This window comes from Octopus sinensis, unplaced genomic scaffold, assembly GCF_006345805.1.
Source record: "Octopus sinensis unplaced genomic scaffold, ASM634580v1 Contig15545, whole genome shotgun sequence".
Taxonomy (NCBI): Eukaryota; Metazoa; Mollusca; class Cephalopoda; order Octopoda; family Octopodidae; genus Octopus; species Octopus sinensis.
Genome location: NW_021833786.1, coordinates 33,580 through 54,670, shown reverse-complemented (window position 1 = coordinate 54,670; position 21,091 = coordinate 33,580). Strand labels below are relative to the sequence as shown.

Sequence of the window (21,091 nt, the reverse complement as noted above, 5' to 3'; positions counted from 1 at the left end):
GAAGAGAAGACATTGCAACCTACACATGCGCTTTCGTTCCCTAGAGGGAAAGAACTAGATTGGGATTAGTCGTTGCCTACTAGGGGCTCTTATATACCTGGGCAACGCCGGGCTATGCTGCTAGTTTTTATATATATATATATTATATATATATATATACACGTATATATACGTGCCACTGGCCCTGGTGTCGGTGGCACGTAAAAGCACCATCCGTTCGTGTTCGTTGCCAGCCTCGCTTGGCCCGTTCCGGTGACACGTAAAAGCCCGTCCGTTCGTGGCCGTTTGCCAGCTCTGTCTGGCCCCGTGTCGGTGGCAAGTAAAAGCACCATCCGTTTGTGGCCGTTGCCAGCTCTGTCTGGCCCCGTGTCGGTGGCGCGTAAAAGCACCATCCGTTCGTGTCCGTTGCCAGCCTCGGCTGGCCCCCGTGCGGTGACACGTAAAAGCACCGTCCGCTCGTGGCCGTTGCCAGCTCTGTCTGGCAACCGTGTCGGTGGCATGTAAAAGCACCATCCGTTCGCGTCCGTTGCCAGCCTCGGCTGGCCCCCGTGCCAGTGACACGTAAAAGCACCATCCGTTCGTGTCCGTTGCCAGCATCGCCTGGCCCCGTGCCGGTGACACGTAAAAGCACCATCCATTCGTGGCCGTTCGCCAGCTCTGTCTGGCACCTGTACAGGTGGCACGTAAAAAACACCCACTGCACTCGCGGAGTGGTTGGCGTTAGGAGGGGCATCCAGCCGTAGAAGCACTGCCAGATCTGACTGGGCCTGACGAAGCCTTCCAGCTTCACAGACCCCAGTTGACCCGTCCAACCCATGCTAGCATGGAAAGCGGACGCTAAACGATGATGATGATGATGATACATACTTATATATATATATATATATATACACGTATATATGTATATATTACCGTCATCACCGTGACTGACCAGGCTATCAGATGTTGCTACACATCGCTGGTCATAATGTGCTTCGCATTGTTTTAGCCTTCAAATGACGCCACCCCACTGGCTAAGCGAGCAGGCCAACAGATGAAAGAGTGAGAGAAAGTTGTGGCGAAAGATTACAGAGAGGATCTCCCACAGCGCCCAGTCTGGGAATCGAAACTGCCATCCTACAACCGTGAGTCCTCTGCTCTAACCACTGGGCCATTGCACCTCCAATATATGTATATGTATGTATACATATATCCACATGTACGTATGTGAGTGTGTGTGTCTATATATATATGTATATATATATATATATATATGTGTGTGTATATATGTATGTATATATCATCGTCGTCGTTTAACATCTGCTTTCCATTGGACACTTTGATGACTGGTGAGCCAGAAGGCTGCAACAGGCTCAGTTTGATCTGGCAGAGCTTCTGCAGCTTGATGCCCTTCCTAACACCAACCACTCCGAGAGTGCGGTGGGTGCTTTTATGTGCCACCGGCATGAGGGCCAGTCAGGCAGTTCTGGTAACGACCACGCTCAAAAGGTGTTTGGGAGCCAGTCTGGTGGCACTGGCAACGGCCACACTTGAATTTTGTTTTTCACATGTCAATATGAAGACGCTGGTAACGATTACGCTCGAATGGTGCATTTTCCGTGCCACGGGCATGGCAGCCAATCCCTGGCTCTGGCAATGATCATGCTCAGACATGCTTTTAACTTTCCATATACATGTTTACGTATATATATATATTGTGTGTGTGTGTGTTTATGTATGTATATATATGTATGTATATATGTATCTTTTGTTTATTAGTTTTATTCAATAAATTTATAAGCTATATAGTGGTTTTTACTAAATAATCTTTTTAAATACTATTAACTTACATTTGACATAAAAAATGGTAATTTATACTGATATAGATCTTACACTAAATTATTAATTAATTCCCGTAATGTTTATATAGATAGGTTGTAGGATTTACATATTAGGTATAGCCTTGATAAACACCCAACCAGCGCAGAAACCCATATAGCATTGATTAAAATTATCTTCTTTCCCCACAGACTAATAACAGGTAAGTTATATATTTTTTTTCAAATAATATTGTATAAATAGTAGGTTTTTTAAATGCTTATATTATTTTATTGGATATAACTTTGTATGTGTATTCCATACAATAATGTTATCCCGAAATAGGAGTTGCGGTTCTATTGGTAAAATCTGAAATTTGTAATAATATGTTTCTATTTATATATGTATGTATATATGTATCTATTTGTATATGTATATATGTATCTATATATTTATATATATGTGTATGTAGATATGTTTCTATTTATTTATATATATATATATATATATGTATGTATATATATATATGTATGTATATATATATGTATGTGCGGGTGGCACGTAAAAAGCACCCACTACACTCATGGAGTGGTTGGCGTTAGGAAGGGCATCCAGCCGTAGAAACACTGCCAGATTTGACTGGGCCTGATGAAGCCTTCTGGCTTCACAGACCCCAGTAGAACCGTCCAACCCATGCTAGCATGGAAAACGGATGCTAAACGACGATGATGATGATGATGATATATATATACAAGTAAAGTATACGAGATAGATGAAAGATGGAAGGGATACTGGGAGGTGGCCACGGACTTGGAAAGACAAGTAATATTTCCACTAATAAAAACAACAAAAAGACTGGATTTAGTTCTTTAGAACAGAGACCGGAGAACGAGAATTTTACTAGAACTGACAGTACCTTGGGAAGAGAACATCGGCAATGCAGAGGAATGAAAGGAGAAGAGGTATGAAAAGCTAATCGAAGAATGCAGAGAACAGGGATGGAATGTCGAATATTATCACCTGGCAGTGGGGGCTAGAGGCTTCATTGAAAAGAAAATGACAACGCTTTTCAAAAAAAAATTTGTTTTTTCTAGCCCCGAGCTGCGTAAACTAATAAGGAGAGTACAGGAGGCGGTCGAAAAAGCCAGCTTCTATATATGGCTGAAGCGGGAAGACCGAAAATGGCTTGAAAGTCATAAACATGCCGACGGGAAATAACATCATTAGGTGAGACAAGCTGACTGACAGGTGACGGTCGTTTAGAAAAAGCGCAGGCTAAAACTACGCGCCTTCACTAGTCAGTTAAGGTGAGACAGTGTCACGTGACAACTTGCTGGGGCTGCCTGCTGGAGCCTATGCAGCAGGTATTTAAAGAAAAAAATTTGACAAGACAGTCAATCACCGGCTACATCGAAGAGGCCAGGGAACAGAAGAAAGAAGAAGAAAGAAGACACCTCTGAAAGGAGGGGGGGCGCCATGTTAAAACAGTAGAGGAGTAGGGGCCGAAACCGGACATGGTTCCTCCTGATGATGTCTTGAGCTAACTGGATCCTATAAAGGAGCTGTTGTGGTAGCAGACCACGAAACACGGTTGTAATTCCTCCCCTATTAATTATATTTATATTATTTGTTGTTTATGTATTGGTTTATGTCTATCACTGTTTGAGTTGCATAATGGTGGTTTTTCTCTCTAATTCATATTTGATATATATATATACGTCGACTTATTTCAGTCATTTTACTGCAGTCATTCTAGAGCACTACCTGAAAGTGTGTTTAGTTGAAGAAATTGACACCAGGAATTATTCTTTGTAAGCCTGGTACTTATTCTATCGTTCTCTTTTGCTGAACTGCTAAATTGTGAGGATATAAACACATCAACATTGGTTGTCAAGCAGTGGTGTGTGTGTTTGTGCGGGGGGACAAACACAGACACAAAGGCACACACAGACATGCACAGACATATTCAGATGAATATGGTACTTGAATTAAGACACCAGAATTTAGTACAGTATTATCCATAGAATTTCAAAATAAGGTGATTAAAATCAAAATAAGCAACAAGGATATCCAGAGGTAATGCAGTACGCTTGTTTCAAGCAACTCCATTTAATTGAACAATACAATCATTACATCAATTTAAATGCAGAGCAATCCTCAGCTGCATAAAGGCATATAATTTAATTAAATTAAAACAGATGGACACATTAGTATAATTTTACCTAAAATCTCCAAGAAGGTAAGGAGATAGACAAAGAACATTCTGTCTTCACTTCAGCTTAGAAGCTAGTAAGGTATCAGGAAGAAAGACTTGTTACAGATTTTGCTTGTTACTGTTTTATGGGGTCAGTTTTAATTTATAGACTAGTTTATCAAATCTTTATATATCTAAGACCAAAAGAAGAAGGAGTAGTGCCTGCTACTGAAGATTAATCAATTGGTATTTACTGGTATTTAATATATACAAGCGGTTCTGCAAAAGAGACCGATAGAATAAGTACTAGGCTTACAAAAAATAAGTCCTGGGGCTGATTTGCTCGACTAAAGGCAGTGCTCCAGCATGGCCACAGTCAAATGACAAACAAGTAAAAGGGAAAGAAAAAGATATATATATATATATACAGAAAATTCAGTGTCTGTGTAAACCCGCATAACTTCTGAAGATATGGATATGCATACTCACTTAATTTCTTGCAAGCCTTTGTGTGTCCTTTGCAGTCACAGCCCATGTTTCAATGCCATGAAGCATAGCTGTTTGCATACAGGCATCATTTTATATATATATATATAAAGAAAATGTGTGTATACATCCAATTTTATTGCATTTATTACCATCCTCTTTAGTTTTTATCTTTATGTTAAAAAAAGAAGTTGTTTTATACTTTTTGGAGTTAATCACTGATAAAGGTTTTGTGTGTGTGTGTGTGTATCGTGCATTTACGTGCAACATGCAGTGAAATAAACTTTTCAGAGAGCTATACAACTAAAGCATCTCTCTCATATGAATATCGGGATTTATTTCACGGGGTAATATTTATCCCTGCTTAAATGTGGATATTCTGTTAGAGCAAACATTATAGCTTTTGGTGCAAAATGCACTCTTGTTTTCCACTAAAATACCAATATAACAGTTTCTCTCATGGTATCTACTGCAGTATAGTTTGTTCTAACAGAACATCCATGTTTTAGGGACAATAAAATTACCTCTTGGTGTTAATACTGCCTCTGTCGCTAATATATATATATATATATATATATATATATATCATCATCATCATCATCGTTTAACGTCCGTTTTCCGCGCTAGCATGGGTTGGACGGTTTCGACCGGGGTCTGGGGAGCTAGGGACTGCCCCAGGCTCCAGTCTAGTCTGGCAGTGTTTCTACAGCTGGATGCCCTTCCTAACGCCAACCACTCCGCGAGTGTAGTGGGTGTTTTTTACGTGCCACCTGCACAGGTGCCAGAGGGGTCTGGCATCGGCCACGTTCGGATGGTGCTTTTTTTTTATGTGGTGGGAGGGGGCAGAAATATATAGGGGAGCACCAGTGGGGAGGGGTGGTTCAGAGAAATGATGACAGGTTCTAGGCAAGTAGAACGTAGGATATCAAGAGAGGGGTAATGCATGGTGAAATAGCGTATTAAAGAGGGGGGTTCGAAGAGTAGACACCTATAATGGTGGTGGGAGAAGCGACATCCGGTATAGATGGAGCAAAAATATAGAGATATCCGGTATTGGTGGTGGGGGTGGGCAAGGGCGGGTGCACCGAGAATATACGAAGGTTGAACTGACGGGCTGGCTTAAAAATGCTCTTAGCAATGGAAGGGGGGAATGGCAGACAACGTGAGAGAGGGAGAGATAGATAGAGAAGAACAGTGGAACCCCGCGAAAATGGGCCGCCATTGAAAAAAACCCCTGTATGGAGAAATAATATGCAATACGAGGCGAAGCTGAAAATAGTAATAATAATAATAATAATAATAATAAGCAAACTGTCGACCAGGGGATATATATATATATGGATGGAAGCACTCCGTCGGTTACGACGATGAGGGTTTCGGTTGATCTGATCAACGGAACAGCCTGCTCCGTTGTAAGACCTATCTATAAATGCTCTAATATTTATACAGCCTTGGTTGTTTTATCTTAGTATGCAAAAAATTCTTATATACATATGCTGACATAGAACCAGCGTTGAACCCTTTATTCGCAATATTACCAAATCTGGAACTTAACTATGGTCTGTCTATAGCACTTATTCAGCATTACCTGACACCTTTGGGTCTCAATGACACCATTATCTCTTATAACCTCACTATATATATATATATATATATATATATATATATATAGTGATTGATTGATTTTTCATGTAGATTTGAACTCAAAACTGTGAGCTGATAAAACATTTAGTCATGCAGTATGCTTGAACAATTTTTGTCTCTGCTTTGATTTAATCCCTTCTAGGATTGGTTTTGTCTTGCATCCCTTACAGCTAATACCATTGCCTGTTTTTCTCTTAATTTCCTTTTCTACTGGTAGAAGTATTCTGAGCCTCTTCGTAGTAGTAGTATAGTAGTAGTAGTAGTAGTAGATTATTAGATTAGGCACTAGTGTTTTCTTTTCTAACAATGGGATATGATGATCCCTTGGCCTTCAATGACCATTAGTATTCTTATACTTTGGTCAGCTGTTTAGCATTTAAACTGGCCTGAATATGCTGCCTGTTTTATTCTCTGACCAGTCAGATCCAGCCTATCACACCTACCCTTCAATGCCATTCTAGAAATATTCAGTCATGTCATCAAAATTTCAAAGCTATGAGATAATGTATGATTAATTAAAAACAATGTGAATGGAAAAGTATTACATTTGAGAGAATAATCCAATTGCTAAAGGGTTAAATTTTATAGCTGTTGATAAAAATATTTATTTCTTCATGTAGACATGAGATTGCACAATTATTTTAGTGGGATATAGAACTGGTGTACTATATCCATTGAATTAACTCCAGTTATGGCCTGTTTTAATAAAGGACACATACATATTTTAGTGACTTTAAATGAACAAAAGTTGAAGATTCTAACTGGATTTAAACTCACAACACAACTAAATACCATAAGATATTTAATCCAGTATTTCAGCACTAGTTTAGCTAGAGTGTATGCCACCCTGGGCAGCTTTTCAATTTTCTGCCCCCAGGCCATAAATACACATTGCTTACAGCAGACCCCAAATCGGTGCTGACTCCATAAGAGTACCACCCCATCTGCTCCCCTCTAGCTACACTAGTGTGTTTCAGTCATTGGATAATAATAATAATAAAAAGAGCTTGGATAATAATAATAATAATACTAACAATAATAGTATTGTTATTAACTATGTCCTCATAGGAAGGTTTTAACCCAGGACTCTTATCATTTATACACCACTGTGTCTCCAATGGTTTTGGGAATAATTTACACTTAGGTTGACTTAGAAACTAATAGTCAAATGTGTATGCAAACAATACAAACTTTCAACTCCTCTCTTTATAGAGTAAGCATTTCTTTTGTTAACTCAGTCAGAGAGGTCTCTTTTAGGGAGGTGATGTTAAATTCTAAAACCCTTTGGATCATTGTAGCACCAGACAAGAATTTTTCTCCAAGTCATGCATGTCAAGCATGTTTATTTCTTGTAGCCTGTCTTACTTCAAGTTATATGAACCAAAGGAAATGAACTGAGAGCTAGGTTAATAAACACTCTTAGATTGTATAGTCACTTAGTTATTAAAGCAGTCAACTATATTTTTGTAACTAATAACTAAGCAGATTGCATATTGGTTGCTGTCTTGATCACAATATGGTCCTAGTGACTAGACACCATTAATTATTTTTGTTTCCTCGCTGTAAGTCCGTACATTCATTGTCTCAATTGTAAAACTCTCTCTCTTTGCAGGTGTAAATAATTTCTATTATTGTTTCCTCTTCTGAACACAACTCTGTCAGTTTTATTTTGGTTTTTCTTTTCTCTTTTTCCTCTTATTTCCACAGTTATCTAATAGATGAAATGATGGTCAAGTATAAACAACTAAATGAAGATGAAAATGTATATCAAAGTGACGAAGGCTCAACTATTGATTTGAAGGAGCAAAAAGTATCCCCTTGGAAATGTTGCCGATAAAATACTGAATTTCATATCAAATTGCTTATTGTTGGAGTCAGTATCTCTGAGAAGACATTTTCAATGTGTTTATTAATGCAAGATATGGTTTGTAAGAAGATGCATGGTGTGTATGTGAAGGTGGTGATAATATTTATTTATTGTATGACTTGCTTTACTGAAAGAGAGATTTTATTTTTCTGAGATCTCCTCTATTTATTTGATTGTTATTTATCTATTGTTAATATTCTAATAAATTCTATAGACAGCTTCCAGTACAGTAAATATTTGAGTGCAGGATCTCATCTATATTTAAGAAATATAGAAAATGTAGTATAGGCAGGCTTTTTCTTTTTGAAATGTAGGTCCTCTGACTCATGTGGGTGCCTGTCTATAGAATATTATATAGTTAGCTAAGAGATTAATGGTTTGCATGTGGCAAAGACACTTAATAACACAATATTATTATTATTGAAGATGGTGAGCTGATAGAATCATGATCATGTTGGGCAAAATGCTTAGTAGCATTTTGTCTGTCTGTACATTCTGTGTTCAAATTCTGCTGAGGTCAACTTTGCCTTTTATCCTTATGGGGTTGATAAAATAACTACCAGTCGAGTACTGGGGTCAATGTGAATGACTTTGCCCCTCACCCAGAATTGCTGGCCTTGTGCCAAAATTTGAGACTATTGTTGTTGTTGTTGAAGATACGGAGCTGGCAGAATCATCAGAGCACTGGGAAAATGTCTTGAAGTATTTGATCTAGCTTTTTGCTTTCTGAGGTCAACTCTGTCTTTCTTCTTTCTGGGGTTGATAAAATAAAATACCTGTTAAGAATTGGATTATAAGTCTTCAATAATCTCTCTTCAAAATGACTTTCCTTGTGCCTAGATTAAAAGCCATTTTCTGATTCTATCGGCAGTAACTGCATCCTAAAACTGTGAGTAATATGTTAGTTTGCTGGCAGTTTATTGAAGAAGTGATTCCTCTCTCTCATCTGTTCAACATCACAGAACTAAAGATAACTGACGGCCTGGGGCACTGGAGGTTCATGAAAAGATTAGAATACATTCTTTAGTGAATGTCAGAATTGGCAGGATGGAAAGAAAGAAAAAAAGAAATGTCTTGTATTTAGTTCCATCCATGTCTACTGCTTTTAAATTTTACTGGGCATCACTTTTCATGCTTTTGTCAATGCACTTGTGACAGAAGAGTTGGTATTGCACCAGTGTAACAAATAATTATTTATTTACTAATTGGGAAGTAACTAGTGTAACACTAATGAACTTAATATATTTCATTACATCTTTTTACATTGAGAATTTAATTTCTGCCATGACTGTCATGTACTGAGGTTTGTAGAAATACATTATCTATATAAATAATCCCAAAATGAATAATAAATAAATATATATATATATATATATATATATATATATATGTATATATATGTATATATATATGTGTGTGTGTGTGTGTTTCATTGTTCCAATCTTAAAAATTGTTGTTGAACCCTGGGCCAGACTTGATTTGAGTAGATCTATGATCAAAGGTGTTGTAATCACGACCAATATATCTGTTCTTCCTTTTTGACGATAGTATAATTTGTTTTTACTTTAGTGGGTGGAGTATTTCATTGCTATTTCTAGCAAGCTGCATAGCCACATTGAGATACTGTTTGCCTTGATAGAAATTGTTAGGATACTGGGCAGAATCCCAACAAGCAATAAGTCATGTCGTACTTAGTTAAATTTCTTTATTAATCTCAATCCAAATTTTTCTGATGTTGACTCTTTTATATCCTTTTTCTCTAAAATAAGTACCAGTTATATATACTGGGATTAATTCAATTGAATATTCTTATTTTCAAGTATTTGTATTGCTTTATATAAAAAAAGAAAAAAAAACATTTATTCATGGAGACTTATGAAGACATACATTCATTCAAATATAGGTGTATTTATGTGTACACACACACACACGTAGATTATTTGAATATATTTATATATATATTATTATGGTTTTTTTTTTATTTGTTAGTCATAAGTACAACCCATCATCAGAATGTAATTATTTGATTGGTGGAAAGTATTGTACATCGTTTGAGAAGGTAAAAATCTAGCAGTTCTTAATAGTACTTCATCTGATAAAGCATCCACAAGCAACTGATGTTGAACAATATTCAAATACATAGTAATTATTAGGAGTAATCTTAGGAGAAATGTACATCATGATCTACTATTAAAGCCTGTTAATTTTCATTCTTGTGTTATTATTATTATTATTACTATTATTATTAAGGTGGCAAGCTGGCAGAATTGTTAGCATGCTGGATGAAATGCTTAGCAGTATTTTGCCTGTTGCTACGTTCTGAGTTGAAATTCTGCTGAGGTCGATTTTACCTTTCATCCTTTTCGGGTTGATAAATCAAGTACCAGTGAAACACTGAGGTTGATGTAATCGACTAGTCTCCTCCCCCCAAATTTGAAGCCTTGTTCCTCCAGTTAAAAGGATTATTATTATTATTGACAAGTGGCAGATTTGTTAGTACACTGGGTGAAATGCTTAGCAGTATTTTGTCTGCCGCTACGTTCTGAGTTCAAATTTCACTGAGGTCAACTTTGTCTTTCATCCTTTCAGGGTCGATAAATTAAGTACCAGTTAAGTACTGGGGTTGATGTTATTGACTATCCCTCTCACCACAAATTTCAAGCCTTGTGCCTATAATAGAAAAGATTGTTATAAAGGTGGCGAGCTGGCAGAATCGTTAGCACACTAGACAAAATGCTGAGTAGTATTTCACCCGTTGGTATGTTCCGAGGTCGACTTTACCTTTCATCCTTTCGGGGTCAATAAAATAAATACCAGTTAAACACTAGGGTTGAGGAAATCGACTCATCTCCTTCTCCAAAATTGCTGCCCTTGTGGCAAAATTTGAAACCATTATTATTTTATTAATCCTACAAAGAAAGTTTTGCATGTACGTTCACACCTGGAAATACCCTGAGGTAATAACTTGGTAGCCATACAATTGCATAGGAGCTCTTAAACATGTGTGACAAGGTTTTTACCTAAAATACACTGAACAAATAATATATGTATGTATATGTGTATGTATATATATGTGTGTGTGTGTGTGTGTGTGTGTAATAAGATAGACAAGCAGTTTATAGTATCAAAGTACTTATAAATAAGTTACATAAAAATAAATATAATTAAGCAGAAAGATAGTCCATGGTTGTCAATCTTTCTTCTTGGTTGTATTTTTGCTTATATAACATCCCAATGTGTGCGTGTGTTGATTTATAGAAAGAAAGGCTAGAGCATCTACACAAAAACTAAAAGTTAATTTTTGTGTAAAATTTTCGGAGGAAGACAATGGAAGTCCCGAGTCTCTAGGTGTACCCCAACTAAAGGATTTACGGGCCTTTTTCCAAAATGTTGCACATAGTGCAGCCAACCCCTGGCTAAAAAAAAAAAGCAACCGATCTAAGGGTGATAACTAAAAATTTCAGGGAAAACTCAAAATGTACTATAATTTATTGAACTTAAGTATTACAACAAACATAAATACAAATAGCTTTTCTTAGATGAATATAGTATGACTTTGACAATATCAATTTAAAGTTATTATTCATTCAGCAAATATTAGTTTGCTGATTCCATGCTAAAAACTCCCTTATAGGACAATATTTCGGGTTTTACTAGTAGAGTAAAATAATGGTTGTGCAAAAGAGCAATCATGCCACCAAAGAACATTACTGTGAATAATTTAAATGAAAGACTTGCGAAAGTTTTATCAGGAAATGAACATCCAAATCTATAGACACTGTTGTGGATGACTTGGAAATAGTCAATTACCCAGTTGAGTTCTGAAACTCAGTGAAGCCACCAGGAGCTCCTTGTTGCCTTCAATTGGAAATTGGCACTCTAGTCATGCTTCTGTGAAACCTTTCTCAAACAAAGCCATGCAATGGCACAAGACTCTAGAAATTAATGTGAAATGTAATATAATAATAATGAAATTATTGTATACAGTGCTCAGGTGTACTACAACTTGTCAAAAGTCTGTATAAAGCATTTCATTTCATTTCATTTGGGTTTGAGTCCATGCTCAGGCCAAGTCGAAGACTCCACCCTCAGAGTCTGGTGTGGTTGCCAGGTTGTATTCTCTGCTTAATTTTGACATGTGTAGGAGCGAGTTTGAGTCCGTTTGTGCTCGTTGTGTATATCCTGGGAGATGGGGTTCATCTCTAATGGTGCTTAAGTATCTATCCAGTTGCAATTTGAATGATTCCACACTGCATCCTGATAGATTTCTGACATGTACCAGAATGGAGTTGAACAGTTGTGCTCCTCGAACCAACAGACTTGATTCTCGCAGGGTTTTTGCTGCCTGGCCAGCCTTTTTGTTGATTGGTGGCAGCTGGCAGCGTCTTCCGTGGCGCAGTGAGTGGTAGGTTTTGATACCAAAGTTTGGCACCTTCTGCTCTATCATTTTCCAAATGTATATAATTCAGTATCGCTCAAATCTTCTTTCTATTGAGTACATCCTCAAGGTTTTGAGTCTTTGCCAATAGTCCAGGTCCCTCGTTTCTGAGAAGTATGAGGTAAAATTTCTTTGGAGCGATTCTATCTTAGATAGTTGGCCCTTTGTTGTTGGTGACCACAACTGAGAACAGTAGTCAATCCTCGGAAGTATCATACTGTTCCAGAGGGTTTTCATTGTTGAGGTATCTCTTGATTTGAAGGTGCGCAAGATCCACCCGCTGTACTTTCTTGCAGTAAGACAGACTGAGTCAAGGTGTTCTCTGAATTTTAGGTTGGTTCCCATGTGGATGCCTAAATCTTTCACATACTGTTTTTCCATTATTTGTTGTCCTGATGGGTTTCTGTAGTTTGTTGTATTTTTCAGATCTTGATCTGTTCCGTAGCGAATTAGTTCAAACTTCTTATCATTGAACAACATGTTGTTTGTTTCCTGCCATTTATATATGGTGGTCAGGTCCTTTTGTAAGGCCTCTGTATCCACCTCGTCTTTGATTTGTCTCATGACCCTGGTGTCATCAGCAAAGGATGAGACGTTGCTGGTTGTATCTTCATCTATGTCAGAGATGAGGATGAGAAACAGGATTGGGCCGAGTACTGTACCCTGAGGAACACTGCTGGTCACAGGTGATGGTGTTGAATGGGTTCCATTCACAGTGACTGTTTGAGTTCTATTTGTAAGGAACTCATGTATCCATGTACCAACTTTTCCTCCTACTCCTAGCTTTCGAAGTTTGTGACCCAGGATGCCATGATCTACCTTGTCAAATGCCTTGGCAAAGTCGAGGTAGATAACATCTGTGTTGTATCCATTCTCTAGATTTTCTAGGATTTGGTCATGGTGTGCCAGTAGTTGGGAAAGGCATGATCTACCTAACCTGAATCCATGCTGGTTGCAATTCATCAGATTGTTGGATTCCAGGAACTCAACCAGTTTTCCACGAACTATTCTTTCGAAGACCTTGATAATGTGTGATGTCAGTGAGATTGGTCGGTAGTTCTTTGGTTTTGATTTGCTGTCCCCTTTATGCATTGGAGTTATGTGTGCTTCTTTATATGTATTTGGTATTTTGCCATTCTCCATAGATTTCCTCCATATCATGTAAAGGGGTTTCGACAATTGTACCTTGCAGTTTTTAAGTATCATGGCATTGAAACCGTCAGGCCCCGCAGCCGAGTGCATGGAGAGCTTGTCTATAGCTCTTGCTATGTCTTCTGGGTTGAAATCAATGTCGGATAGGGTAGGTTTAGTATGGTCGATATCCTTGAAGAATTTTCCTGGGTCATGGATCTTCATGGTTTTAGATGGCTCACTGAAGACACTTTCATACTGTTGACCCAACATTTCTGCCATTTCAATAGGGTTATTCACTACATCCCCATTTTGTCTCTGGAGAGGTCCTATTGTTGACTTGGTGTTCGAGTATTTCTTTGCAAAACTGTAGAAACATTTTGGATTTTTCTTGATGTTTTCTATGGCTCTCTTTTCTGCATTATTACGTTCTTCATCATAGTGTTGTTTTAGATTGTCTTCTAATCTGTATATTTGGTCAAGGACTTTCTGTAATTCATGTTTTGATGTCAGCTTAGATGTTTTGTTTCTGAGTCTTGACCTTTTGCGCATCAGGATCTTTCGCTCCCGTGGTACAGGTTTTTTTGTGGACTTGGTTTTCTTTAGAGGAACATTTTTTTCACATATTTCTTCGATCTTGTTTAAGAATTTCTTGTGTTTATCTGGCCCAGTAAGGTAGAGATCCCAGTCAATGATTTGTAACTGGTTGTTAATAGTTTCCCAATTTGCCTGGTGATAATCATACCTGCATAGCTTTGGCATGTCCTTTTGTTTAAGAGTTGTGGCATTGGGCTCATTACCAATGTGTAAATGCATTTCAATAATATTGTGGTCTGAAAGGATTGTTGGGGTTGAGTGAAGGTCAAATAGCGTGTCCTCGTTGTTGGTGAAAACCAAGTCGATCGTATTATTATTTCTTGTTGCTTCTGTCATCATTTGTTTGAGGTATAATTTCTCTGTGACTTCCAACAGTTTGGCTGCCTGTATTTGTTCAGCTTTTGTCCCCAGTTTTAGTATGTGTCCATGTGGCCAGATGATGTTAGGGAAGTTGAAGTCACCAAGGAGGATAATGTCTGGCATTGGACTTGCCATGTTTCCCAGAATTTGTTGGAGCTTCGTCAGTGGCTCAGTGAAGGATAATGTTGGGCTGTTTGGCGGTCTGTACATTATTGATACAACTGTATTAAGTTGGATGATTTTTATGCACAGCAGGTTGCAGTAGGCATTTGATTCATTGACAAGTTCTATGCATGCATAGGTATCATGGATATACATGATAATGCCCCCCTGGGATCTGCCTTGTCTATCACATCTGAAGATGTTGAATCTATTGATTGTGATTTCGCTGTTGCAGATGTTTTCGTTGAGATGACTTTCAGTAATTCCAATTACAAATATAGATCTTTATTGCAATCAGACATGGACACAATGCAGCAATGGATCATGGACTAGCAACTCAAGCTGGCTGTGGACAAATGTACCACCATGCATTTTGGGAGGAAAAACCCAGTGTCCACTTACTCCCTCTACAATACTAATCTCAGTAATGCAATAATGTACAAATGTCTGAAAAGTGAACAGTGTATGAGTCAGATACATGCTTGCGTGTGTTTGGAGGGGAGAAAATCAGGTGTAGTGTTGGCGAATCTCAGGAAGCATGGAAGTTTTGAAGGATGCAGTGCTCTGACAACTAACAACTGATGTCAGCAGTTTGTTCCATACTTCAGCAACTCTTAGCGTGAAAAAATGTATCCAAAAGTCATGGGAGCTGTGCTGTTTTCTGACTTTGTAAATATGTCCACCGGTGTTAGACAGGTGGAGTTTGAAAAGGTGCTCAGAGTTATTGTTAGTAAGATGTTTAATAATTTTATGGGTGTCTGCCAAGTCAGTTGCCAAATGTCAGAGTTTCAATGTATCCATGCCCAGGGAAGTAAGGCGTTCAGAAAATGGCAAATGCCTGATGGAGGGTATTCTCTTGGTTGCACGTCGCTGAATGGTTTCCAGACGATTACTATCCTGGGCACGATAGGGGTTCCAGACTGTCGACAATAATGCCCAGGTCACGTTCACAAGAAAACTTTTTGAGATTAGTATTGTAGAGGGAGTAAGTGGACACTGGGTTTTTCCTCCCAAAATGCATGGTGGTACATTTGTCCACAGCCAGCTTGAGTTGCTAGTCCATAATCCATTGCTGCATTGTGTCCATGTCTGATTGCAATAAAGATCTATACTGTACAGGATCTGTCCTCTTTATTTCGATGTACAGCTTGATGTCATCTGCACATTTCAGCACTGTGGCATTCTTTAAGTTGGCATCTATGTCATTAATATGTGCAACAAATAAAAGGAGGCCAAGAACAGATCCCTGTGGTACACCAGATGTCATCTCATAGGGTGAAGAGTGCTGTCCTAGAACTGTGATAACCTCTTTTCGGTCGATAATGAAGGACTTCAACCAGTTTTAGAGATCATCTCTTATGCACATTGTGGAGAGTTTCATCATAAGTCTTTTGTGTGACACAGAATTAAAAGCCTTAGCAAAGTCCAGGTAAACAACATCCACCCAGGAGCCGCCATCAGTGATTTGAGTAATGACCTCAAGAAACTCGATGAGTTGATTACAGCAGCTGGAGTTAGGAATAAATCCAAATTGTGACAGCTAGATGAGGCTGTGAGACTTCCAGAAGTTCTAGAGGGTTTCTCTGACACAAGATTCCATCAGTTTGGTGATGCAGCTAGTAAGACTGATGGGGCGATAGTTGACAGGCGGTGTGCAGTCACCTTGTTTGAACAGAGAGATAACACTGGCAGTTTTCCACTGCTCTGGAGTAACACCATTGTCAATACAGAATTGAAAGAATAGTGAAAGTTGGTTCAGAATAAAGTACCTACCGCATTTGAGAAGTAGGTATGTAACACCATTGAGACCAGGAGAGGCATAGTTACGTTTATTCTGGTGTAAATTTCATAGTAGTTATAGAGACTGGTGTCAGAGGTGATGGAGATGGAACATTTTGATCTTTGACAGTAAAGATGCCTGCATAGCATCCAGCAATAATTTCTGCACATTCTTTGGGATTGTCAGTAATCTGGCCTTTGTGGGGATTGCGAAGGGGATCAACTGGAGTGTGAGGTCTCTGCTTTGAATGTACATACTTCCAGAACACTTTTCTGTCAGGGTTGGTTGCTATGCGCTGTTTGAATTCAAGCACTGCCTTTTTTGCCACCTACTTGAGATGGTTGAATGATCTATTGCACTTTTTCCTGTCGATCACTGATTTGTGCATTTTGTATTCCTGTTCAGCATTACAGCGTTCTTTCCTGGCAAGTCGGACTGCTGCAGTCTCCCAAATTGCACTATTGGGTGTTTTTTTGTGCTTGCATGGTACCGATGCTACACATGCTGTCCATAGTGAATTCAGAATGTTCTGAAGTATAATGTTCACATCTCTATAGACATAAAATTCGAGCCAGTTTGGGTGTCGCAGCTCGGTACAATAAGAGTTCCAGTCTGCTTTATTCCAGTCAAAGCGGGCAGTTTGAAGATGGTTGTGGTTTTTGTTACAACAAGAGACAAGTCAGCCATGATCATGGAATGATCAGAGTCACCTGAAGGTTCTTCAGTAGTGACACTAATAATTGTTTCAGGAGAAGCGGTAAATAGGAGATCCAAAGTGTTGTTACCCCTTGTGGGGGAGGTAACGACTTGGGACCAATTTGAATTTAGCTCTAGCTCAAGGAAATCTGCACTTTGCGGCCAATGGAAGGCCTCCCAGTCAATCTCAGGGAAATTGAAGTCCCCTGCAATATAAACATAGGTGGCTGTTTTCATGGCAGCAAGTCTGAGAATATCAAAAAGTTGTGTATCTTGATAATTTGGGCGGCAGTAAGCAACTCCAAGTAGAAGTGTTGACATGGTCATGTGTATATTGCAGAAAAATACTTCCTGTTGAGATTGGTTCAAATCATCACAAGGAATTGCCGATAGGTTTGAACGAATGTAGACCATTACACCTCCACCACAGTGATTAATGTGGTCTTTGCGGAACAGGTTGTAGCCAGCTATGCTGAAAATGCCATCACAGAGTGCAGAATGTGCCTATGTTTCCATGACTGTGATGAAATCTGGTTGATACTTTTTACGTAAGAGTCAAAAAGATGTACATCGTTGGATAAACTACGGGCATTTAAGGACAACAGTTTGTATCTGGATTTCAGATGACAATGATATACAGGGGATGGCTGATTGTTTTTGTTTAGTTTCCCATGATTTTTGTATTGCCAGTTATTGTGGGTGCAGTATGCTCAGACCAACTGATGTCCTTTATCCATGAATCACCAGGCTTGACGAGTTTCCATATTTGCCCATTGTCGCATAGGCTAAAGCTTTCCTATGGCACAGAGTTGTGATTTAGGGAAGCTACAGATCTTAGCTTAGGGCGAACATCAGGTGGTAGGCCAGAGCATGTCTGAAAGGTAATTCTGTTTTTTCACCGAGCCCTAGATGGTATGCCTGCACCTCAGTAGAGTTTGAAAACAACAGCCTAATCGATCTGGGTTTGGATCTTGGTCGGCCAAGGCAAGCTACAATAATTTCTGTCTTTTAATACCTTCCAATATGCCCTTCGGGTTCAAATGGCTTCAATTTGCAATTCATCTATCTTTTGTGATGTCTGTTTAATATGTCTCAAGGTCAGACTTTGAATATTGCTGGTTTGCAATTAGAAGAGGACCATTTTTCACACGGTCAGTTATATGTTGGAACATTCAGAATGGGGAGTAAGAACAATCTTTTCATTTTTGCCCCTACTGGTAAAACCTGAAGCATTCTATAAGGAAGTTTTTAGCATGAGATGAGCAGACTAAAATTTACAGAATGAATAATAATTTTGAATTGATATAAACATCATGCTATATATTTATGTAAGAAAAGCTATTTGTATTTTTGTTCTTTGTAATGCTTAAGTTCAATAAATTATAGCACATGTTTTTAGTTTTCCCTGAACTTATATTTAATTATTTCATACTAGACATAGGCCAAAGTCTGCAACATTTGCTTCATTTATAGACTAAAATATTAGAGACTGTAATATTAGAAGTTAATATGTGCTCATAATGGTATAAGCCAGAAAGAAACAGCTCTATTGTCTACATGAAAGTTAAGTCATTTCTTATATATGCTTAATACAATGTAAATAAATAACTTTCAATATTCATAGTACAATCTTGGCAGCTTTTTTCAACTCCGTGAACGACAAGTGTTTACTAGTATCTATATATTTGTGAAGGATACCCATAGACTATCTTTCTTCTTTCTGCTTCGTTATATATATATCCATGTAACTTATTTATAAATGCTTTCATGTCATAAACAACTTCTTGTCTATCTTTTATTTTATCTATATTTCCATTAACTCAACTGATATTTCCTATAGCCAACTCGTGTTCAGCTGGATTACTTCTCCCATGATTAGGACACTAGATTTTAAGAATTTAATCTGGTTCATATATATTCTATGCTTTTTAACATATTTTGAAGTATCTGTGTGTATTTATATTATATTATTTATTTGTAGGTTGTCTAAGAATCCATAAGTCAGGTAAAAATATTCCCTCTTATATTTAAGAGTGGGCATATTAAAGTGTATGGTATTATATATCCATTATGGCTGATGCGATAGAAAAATGCAGCCATAGATTTTCCATGCCTGCCAGCTCTGATGAGCACACAGTATTACTTTACTGTGCTGTTATCTAATAACCAATTTAATACCCAGTGTGAAAACAATTGCTGAGATCAACTGTAATGGACATATACTATTGTGCACTGATTAATATTATTTATTTGTATATCTCTATGCACATATGTATGTGTCTGAATATGTGTGCATTTACATATATATGTATGTTGCTAAATCTATATTGTGTGTTGAGTTCATTTGACACATTTGAGAGAATATATGGTTTTCCAAAAAAATATTAGCAGCATAAGCAAAGCAAGATAGTCTCTCCCAGATTTGTGGAACACTTAAGTTTTGCACTTAATCTTTATGGTTCAGTGAGGAGGATTGGACACTGTTAGCTGTGTGCTTGACATTCTTTGCTTCAGAACCACACGATCCGTAGTTCAATACCTTGGGGTAAGTTTTTTGCATCACCTTGTCTATGGAATTTGGCAGATAGAAATTCTGTGGGAGCAAGAAAACGGTTGTGGTTTACAAACCGTCCTTTAACCCTTAAGCATTCAGATTATCCCTATTTTTTCTTTTACTCTTTTGTTTAAGTCATTTGACTGTTGCCATGCTGGAGCACACCTTGAAGGATTTTAAGTTGAACAAGTTGACCCCAGGACTTATTATTTTAAGACTAGTACTATTTTGGTCTCTTTTGCTGCACTGCTAAGTTATGGGGATGTAACCACACCAACATTGGTTGTCTAGCAGTGATGGAGTGGGGTGGGACAAATATGGACACACACACACATAAGACAGGCTTCTTTAAGTTTCTGTCTACCAGATCCATTCACAAGGCTTTGGTCGCCCTGAGGCTACAGTACAAGATACTTACCCAAGGTTCTATGCAGTGAGACTGAATCTGGAACCATGTAGTTGGGAAGCAAGCTTCTTATCACACAGCCACCATGCCTGTGCCTATTTATTCATTGTTTTGAAATAATCATGCAGTATCTTGTAGCTTCAAGAATATGCTGATGTGATTGTATATTTATAGAATGACATTGCAGAATAAGTGTGAGATGCTGGATGTGGCTGGTTTGAACGGAACACAGGTTGCATATTTGGGCTGGATATGGTTGGATTAAATGCTAAATAGTTAAGGTGTTTCTTTGCATCAAGTTAGACACTATTTTGTCACTGTGACTATCAGGAAAGCAATAAGCTAGTGATTTGTCCATTGGAAACCTGTAATTAATGATGCTATTGTTTGAAATAATTATAAAATGAGGCTTAGTGGGTATGATGCACACAGCTTCTCTGAGATGTCTTTGAAGCAATGTCTGAAGGAACATGTGAGGAGGAAAGAAAGTTGTTGTTCATAGAGAGAAAGAGTTTATCAGAGTGGAGTGTGTGTGTGATTTTTACCTGGATGTTTGAGGACATGCAACTAACTTACTCTGAGACAAAGAAGCTGTTGTGGTTGCAGGAGAAAAGATGGTGAGTAGACAGCTTACCTGACAGATTTAAGTGTGTTTGTAAGTCTTTGTCAATGAGCAGGGAACATTAATTCTTGCTCTCGTGGCAATTACAATATGTTGTTATTGTTGATGATTATATCTAAATTGTCACAATTATTATACTATACATGTAATTATATTTTCTCTCTCTTTCTATATATATATATATATATATATGAGCAAAACGCCCCCCATCAAATGGACAGTGCTGAGTTGTCAAACATTTAAACCAAATTTTCTCAAAACAACTTGTCCAACCGTCCCATAGGCCTCCCCGTTGAGAAACACTGAGTTAACCTAAATTTGAGACACCAGCAAAAGAAGAGATAAAGATAGACCTGT

The 21,091-nt window shown here is 38.0% G+C and overlaps 1 long non-coding RNA gene across 1 annotated transcript; it reads left to right on the top strand.

The window, feature by feature from the left end:
* Positions 1 to 10,275: 10,275 nt before the first annotated feature.
* On the top strand, positions 10,276 to 11,417 carry LOC118761601. Its single transcript, XR_004997502.1, has 2 exons — positions 10,276 to 10,328; positions 10,759 to 11,417. It is a non-coding gene; the product is annotated as an uncharacterized LOC118761601 (long non-coding RNA).
* Positions 11,418 to 21,091: the final 9,674 nt, after the last annotated feature.